General features: G+C 40.7%; 1 non-coding gene across 1 annotated transcript; it reads right to left on the bottom strand.

Annotated features, from left to right (window-relative positions):
* Nucleotides 1–4,996: 4,996 nt before the first annotated feature.
* On the bottom strand, nt 4,997–5,068 carry TRNAT-CGU. Its single transcript has one exon. It is a non-coding gene; the product is annotated as a tRNA-Thr (tRNA).
* Nucleotides 5,069–7,161: the final 2,093 nt, after the last annotated feature.

The following is a 7,161-nucleotide window of genomic DNA, read 5'->3' as shown; positions in this document are numbered from 1 at the left end:
TGTGCATGTGAATGCTGATAATAGAATTCACACTTACCCCCAAATTCTATTAAAAGCTCTAAACGTTGCATGCACACATTTGGCTGTGCAATTTTATTAAAGAACAAGCCAATTAGCACTGATAATTGAGATCTAAACAAACAATTATTGGTACTAATTGGAATCAATTAAAATTTACACGTCCAAAAAGGGGTTGCGACCATGAGTATCGGGGCATTCTTTTCATTTACATGTGTTGTTACAGAATAAGGGGGATCCATGGCTAATTCAGGCCTGGGGATTTACATACCTAAATGTAGTCACGGTTCCAGGTGCTAAATACTGTTCTGTAAATGGCACCTAACTTTAAGCGCCGTTTATAGAATAGTGCTTACTGCTATGTGCCATCATGGTGTCTAACTTTAGGCAGTCCATAGAGAACTATCCCCATTTCCCCCAGATTCTGTATATGGTGCCTAGATTCGCGTGGAGATAAGCACATAACTTAATTGGTGAAACAAGATAAATTAGTGCTTTTTAACAGCTCTTAACAAGCAATAATGAGCGCTAATGAGCAATAATTACAATTTATGCATGGAAATTGGTAAGCGTATTCTTTTTTTTTTTTTTAAATATCTTTATTAACACCAGAAAGAGATTTACATCACACCATACCTTCAGGGGTTTATAACATTCATATACAGTATATATTCAATTATCCCCATCTTTTCCCCCATCAACATTTTATTCTCATAGCCAACATCGGCTTTACAACCAAAAAATCCAACTCCTCCTGGTTTTTTCTTTTTTTTAATTTAATTAACATTTCCCCCCTCCTCCTTGCCCCCTCCCCTTCTCCAGGTGCCTGCTGCTACTGTATGCATGCTCTAAAGGGTTTCAATGAGGGGGCACTACACCCCCTTTGCCGTATGGTAAGCGTATTCTATAAAGAACTGCACCTAAATTGCAAAACACACAGTTCAAAATAAATGCGCATAGCTGAAAAGGGGTGTGTTTATGGCATTCCATAGGCGTTCCAACAGTTACACATGCAATTACAGAATACGCTTCAGTGTGCCTAAATCTACACGCATGCATTTACACCAGGTTTTTATTGGTGTAAATGAACGTGCGTAGCTTTAGGTGCTGCAGTATTGATAGGATGTATTCTATATACCGCGCCTTAATTTTATAGAATACGCTTATTTCTGCATGGAGTTTTTAGGCGCCATATATAGAATCTAGCCCATTATGTCATGCAACAGCATCTTCATCGGCTGCAGAGCCCAAATCACGAAACAAAACTCCAAACCACACAAAACACAGCAGCCAGACTCATTTTTGGCAAATCACGATTTGAAAGTGCAACACCACTACGTGAAAAACTTCACTGGCTCCCTATCAAGGAACGCATAAACTTCAAAGCCCACACAATGATCCACAAGATCCTCCATGGCGAATCTCCAAGCTACATGGCCGACTTGATTGATCTACCAACCAGGAACGGGTCCAAATCTTCTCGAACATATCTCAATCTTCATCTTCCCAATTGCAAAGGCCTCAGATACAAAACCTACTACGCATCCAACTTCGGAACACAATACCTCGACACATCCGAACACCAAAGAACATCTACCCTTCCGAAAGCAGCTGAAAACTTACCTCTTCAAACAAGCCTACCCAAACAACTCAACTTAATTCTCGAACCTAATCCCCACCACTAGCACTACCCATACTCCAATCCTCTCCCCCACATCTCTTCCTATTGCTCCACTCTCTATAACTGGGTTATCTCTGTGATACTTTGTACCATACTTTGTATTATCTCTGTGATACTTTGTACCATACCTTGTAAGCCGCACTGAACCTGCTATCGAGCAGGAAAGAGCGGGGTATAAATGCTATAAATAAATAAATGATCCAAACGTTGAGTTGTTAGGATTCCAAAGCTGCCTGGGATAATTAAGGCTTAAAGTTGTGTCGCATTACACACCTACTAGAGGAAAAGTCAATCTGTTGCACTGGACATGTAATACCCATCTCAACTATGGTGGTTTTCTAAAATATATGCAAATAGATGGATTACCTATCACAACTGAGAAGGACAAAGAGAACAGCTACCTTCCGAGAAGGCAGGTGGGAAACAGTTAAGGTGAGAGGTGCGGGTGGCTGAATGCCAGTAATAAGATTGAATTGTTAATTTTGTTATCTGTATGTGCGAGTGTGTATGGATTTTTCTTTGTCCTTTTGATTGATAGTTGTGGTAGATGAGAGTTTTTAATAAGGTATTCCTCAATACTTAGAACGACCATAAAACACTAATTATTTTTTTAAAATCACTAACTTCCATCAGTTGCTTTATAGGTCTTGTTTGACTTTTTCAATTATGCTTTTGTGTTTTTTTATTTATGTTTCATTGCAGTCTGTTGTGAGCACCTATTTTGGATTACTGGGATATACACCTATTAAATAAAAACAAGTTTTCTTGTTATTGGAAAATGCTGGAAGTTGAGGAGCTAAAGATGACGGTGTTTCATTTTTTTTCTGGAGTTATTTTGCTGTGGTTTCCAGAAATCCGCAAATTTGCAACTTTAGATTTTAGAGACTTTTATAAATGGAACTCGATTGCCCATCATAGGCAGAAATCATCCACAATTTAAAGAAATGGCAGCTGAATATTTCTTCTAGGTTTAAAAGAATGTGTGCATCTCAGCATTTCATTATGTATTCACTGATGCAGTTTCATAAAATATTATTTCAGAAAGACGCTCCTGTATTTACTTTTCCCACTGTGAGAGCATAATATCAGGCAAATGCAAACAGAGGTTTAAAAAAAAAATTCAACCACAAGATATTGTGTTTGCTGATATGCAAATATAGTTTGAGCTGTTACAGTGACCTGCCAGATTAGGCTTTCATTCATCCAAATTTTAGGAATTTAAGAATAGGAGGGACAAACATGTGACCGGCAATGCTTTTTCTCTGCCGACTGCTTCTGTGTCACGTGATCCCGATTGTGGTTTACCGAGAGAAGAACCGAATGCAGGACGGGTCGGGGCTCAGAAGTGTGGCCCCCCAACCGAAACTTGTGATGCACGTGGTTCATATGCTAGATAACTTTGACACCTTGCTAGTGGAAAGATAAGCACCATATATTATATATATATATTTTAAAAATACCTCTAGGAGTCAGAGGTTATACCAGAATTGTTGTGTAAATTCTCTTTAAGTGGTATTAGTAGGAAAATGTGTAATAAATGAATAAATAAATAAAAATACACCCACAGGCCTCCCGGCCCTCTTTGCCTTCTCCCACCCACACCAGATATGGCAGTGTCACATCCCACCCCCCTCTCATACCAGGGTCTGCTGAGGTATTCTGATGCTGCTTTTAACTCCTAGCCTTTATTCACTTGTTCAGAACCCTTATTTTATCATCCTCACTTTAATATTCCCTTATCTCTTGTTTGTCCTGTTTGTCTATCCTAATTAGATTGTAAGCTCTGTCAAGCAGGGACTGTCTCTTCATGTTCAAGTGTACAGCGCTACGTACGTCTAGTAGTGCTATAGAAATGATAAGTAGTAGTAGTAGTCTTTGGGATTCCGGAATCTTGCTACTCTGTGTCCTTGTCCCTTATTTGTCCTGTTTGTCCTAATTAGATTGTAAGCTCTGTCGAGCAGGGACTGTCTCTTCATGTTCAAGTGTACAGCACTGCGTACATCTAGTAGCGCTTTAGAAATGATAAGTAATAGTAGTAGTAGTAGTAGTATTCAAGGGCAGAATTAAAGCCCAATTACTCCTGCCTGCTGACTACAGCTCTCTGCTTTCTTGGCATGTACGTCACTACATGTATAGAACAGTGTTGGTTGAAATAAGAGGCATGGGGAGGCGCTTTCTCCAGAGAAGAAAAAAAATGTGTATGTGAGAGGGAGACCAAGAGTTGTTGGACAGACAGGAGGGTGTGGAGATGGTCAGAGGAGAAAAAGAGTGTGTATTTGAGAGAGAGAAAAGCAAGAATCGTGGGGTGAATGAGGGGAGAGAAAATGATGGAACAGAGGGGCAGGCAAAGGAAGAGAGAAAGAGTAGGGAGAAAGGAGAGGGCAAGATAGGGAAGTGAGAGCATATGATTGGGGGAAAGGGAGTGCAAGAGAGGCGGAGATAGATGTGAGGGGGAGAGAGAGAACCAGGAATTGTAGGAAACGGTGAAGAGGACCCTGGTTTAAAGGGAAGAGTGAATGTGGGAGAAAGAGGGGAAAGAGAATAGGAAGGAAAGCAGGTAGGAAGAGACAAGTGGAATGTGAGAGATAAAGAAAGAAGTATTAAAGTATGCATAGTAGTAGGAAAGAGAGCAAGAAGGAAGAAAGAGAGAGAGAGAGAGAGAGAGAGAGAGAGAGAGAGAGAGAGAGAAAATGTTATAAAGAGAAAAGGACAGCGAATGAGAAAAAAAAATGAGCCAGAAAATCAAAGCAGAGACACCAACGGTGATAGTATTTTATTTTCTGTTAAAATATTAATTTAGAAAAAAGTAGTTCCTTGGAAGGAAGAGGTGAAGGAAGAGAGAAAATTTTTGCAATCCACCCAGAGTCATGCCTGCCACCGTCCCAGCTCCACTGCTTTGAAAAACACAACACAACTGCCTTTCACAGAGAGAGTTTGTAGGATGGACTCCACCTACCCTACTATGGACGGCACAGTTTATTATCAGAACCATTTCACCATGGGAGAGCCTTCGTGCCCTTTTCAGCATGTATCATTCCTTTCCAGAAGGTTGGCAGAACAGACTCATTACTGTGAGACTCCTACATATTCGTAAGTTTTCAGGATGGTGCAGTTTCATCACTTATACCTGCTCCAAGAGGAGCAATAACGCCACGTTATAGGAATGATTGATGAATATATTTCGAACAGAAGGTATTCAGATGTTTATTTTGTGACGAAGCCTAAGGTTCTGTTCAAAATCCCCTTTATTAGAACAAGAATGTACGATTTTCTCCCTAAAAACGAGCTCCAAAGTGAAGGCACGGACGGGGTTCGAACCCGTGATCTTCGGTTTACGAGACCGACGCCTTACCACTTGGCCACCACGCCTGCGTTCTATGACGTGTCCGACTTGAGCCTAATATCTGCACTCTACACGGTCCATCATTTTTTTTTTTCATGATAGAGTTGAAGAGCTGCCCTCACGCGCTGGTTTTTAGTCACCTCCTGCCACTGCACCTCTTAAAAGCACTAAGGTGTCTGGCTGCACTGCAGTAGTAGAGGTTTTCTTTTTAACCTGTAAGGGCAGCGTTGTGCCAAGCGGTCAATACAGACCGTTGTAAAACAAAGAAAGGGACACCGGATTCCTAACGTTCATGCTCCTGCTAGCTGTGTCCTCATCTCACTACAGGTCACATGAAAAAGGCTGTTTGCTTGCCCCAGTACCTGCATGGATTTGCTTGTAGTTTTGATTTTCCTCTTGCTTTCAGTTAGAAGTACAAGCAAATTTGTGTTTACAATGGGGGAGGGGGATCCAGAACGGGATTAGGCTGTTCAGTTTACTTGAAGGTAGTATGACATGGTTTGCTATCAGTTTTATATTATATGTTTTGTTTGTATTTTATTTTTGTATGTAATTTTGTTCCCTGCTTAGAATGACTTACATATAGAAAGCTACAAATAAAGTTTTATTATTATTATTTATCTATTGCATTTGTATCCCAAATTTTCCCACCTATTTGCAGGCTCAATGTGGCTTACAGAGTCCTGTTATGGCTTTGTCATTCCAGGATGTCAGATACAATTAGTGATGTGAAAATATTAAGTAAGGGAAGGAAGAGAAGATTTAGGTGGATAGGTATATAGACTTTCATAACTGGGTGGATTTAGTAAGGTTGTTGGTTTTCTTTGTAGGCCTTGTTGAAGAGATGCATCTTCAGAGATTTACGAAAGTTGGTTATTTCGTCTATAGTTTTCAAGGTAGTAGGTAATGCATTCCACAACTGTGTGCTCATGTAAGAGAAGGTAGTTGAATGCATCAGCTTGTATTTTAGTCCTTTACAGCTGGGGAAGTGTAGATTCAGAAATTTGTGGGATGATCTTTTGGCATTTCTGGGAGGCAGGTCCACGAGGTTTAGCATATAGGTTGGGGCATCTGCGTGGATGATTTTTGTGAACAATTGTGCAGATCTTGAACGTGATGCGTTCCTGTGGGAGCCAGTGAAGTTTCTCTCTTAGGGGTTTTGCACTTTCATATTTAGTTTTTCCAAATATTTATTTTATTTTTTGTTACATTTGTACCCCGCGCTTTCCCACTCATGGCAGGCTCAATGCAGCTTACATGGGGCAATGGAGGGTTAAGTGACATGCCCAGAGTCACAAGGAGCTGCCTGTGCCTGAAGTGGGAATTGAACTCAGTTCCTCAATTCCCCAGGACCAAAGTCCATCACCCTAACCACTAGGCCACTCCTATGAGTCTGGCGGCATGGGCTATGAGTGTCAAAAAATGCACCAATAGTAGTGGGACTAGGGGGACAGCACATTTCTCTAGGATTTGATCTAGGGATCTTAATTTTGCCATAGTCAATCAAAGCTGACACAAATCCAGGAGGAAGCAGTGGGTTTCCCATTATATAAGTCATATGGGAAAGTTCAACCTGCATCCCACTCTGTGTCACATAAAACATGTGAACCAAGGTATGGAATGTTCTGTTAACCATCTCAGTGCTTGTGCAAAATTTTAAAAAGGGGCTGCGTGAAGATTGTTCAGAGATATGGCCTGCTCCTCTAGTTCTAACCTGTGCTGATCATACCTCTTTGCTCTCCAAAAGTAAATATTATGGAGATTGGCTGCATAATAGAACCTATTTAAATTGAGGAGCCAATCCACTTTGCTGTATAGGTAGCATAAACCATATTAGCCATATTCTTGGCTTCTTCCTTACTACTACTACTTATCATTTCTATAGCGCTACTAGACGTACGCAGCGCTGTACACTTGAACATGAAGAGACAGACCCTGCTCGACAGAGCTTGCAATCTAATTAGGACAGACAAACAGGACAAATAAGGGATATGGACAAAGAGTAGCAAGATTCCGGAATCCCAAACAATAGCAAGATTCCGTGCAGAATCCCAAAGAGTAGCAAGATTCCATGCAGAATTCCAAAGAGTAGTGACATTCTGTGCAGAATCCCAAAGAG

This window comes from Microcaecilia unicolor, chromosome 8 (genome assembly GCF_901765095.1).
Source record: "Microcaecilia unicolor chromosome 8, aMicUni1.1, whole genome shotgun sequence".
Taxonomy (NCBI): Eukaryota; Metazoa; Chordata; class Amphibia; order Gymnophiona; family Siphonopidae; genus Microcaecilia; species Microcaecilia unicolor.
Note: the sequence above shows the minus strand (reverse complement) of the source record. Positions and strands in the feature narration are given on the sequence as shown.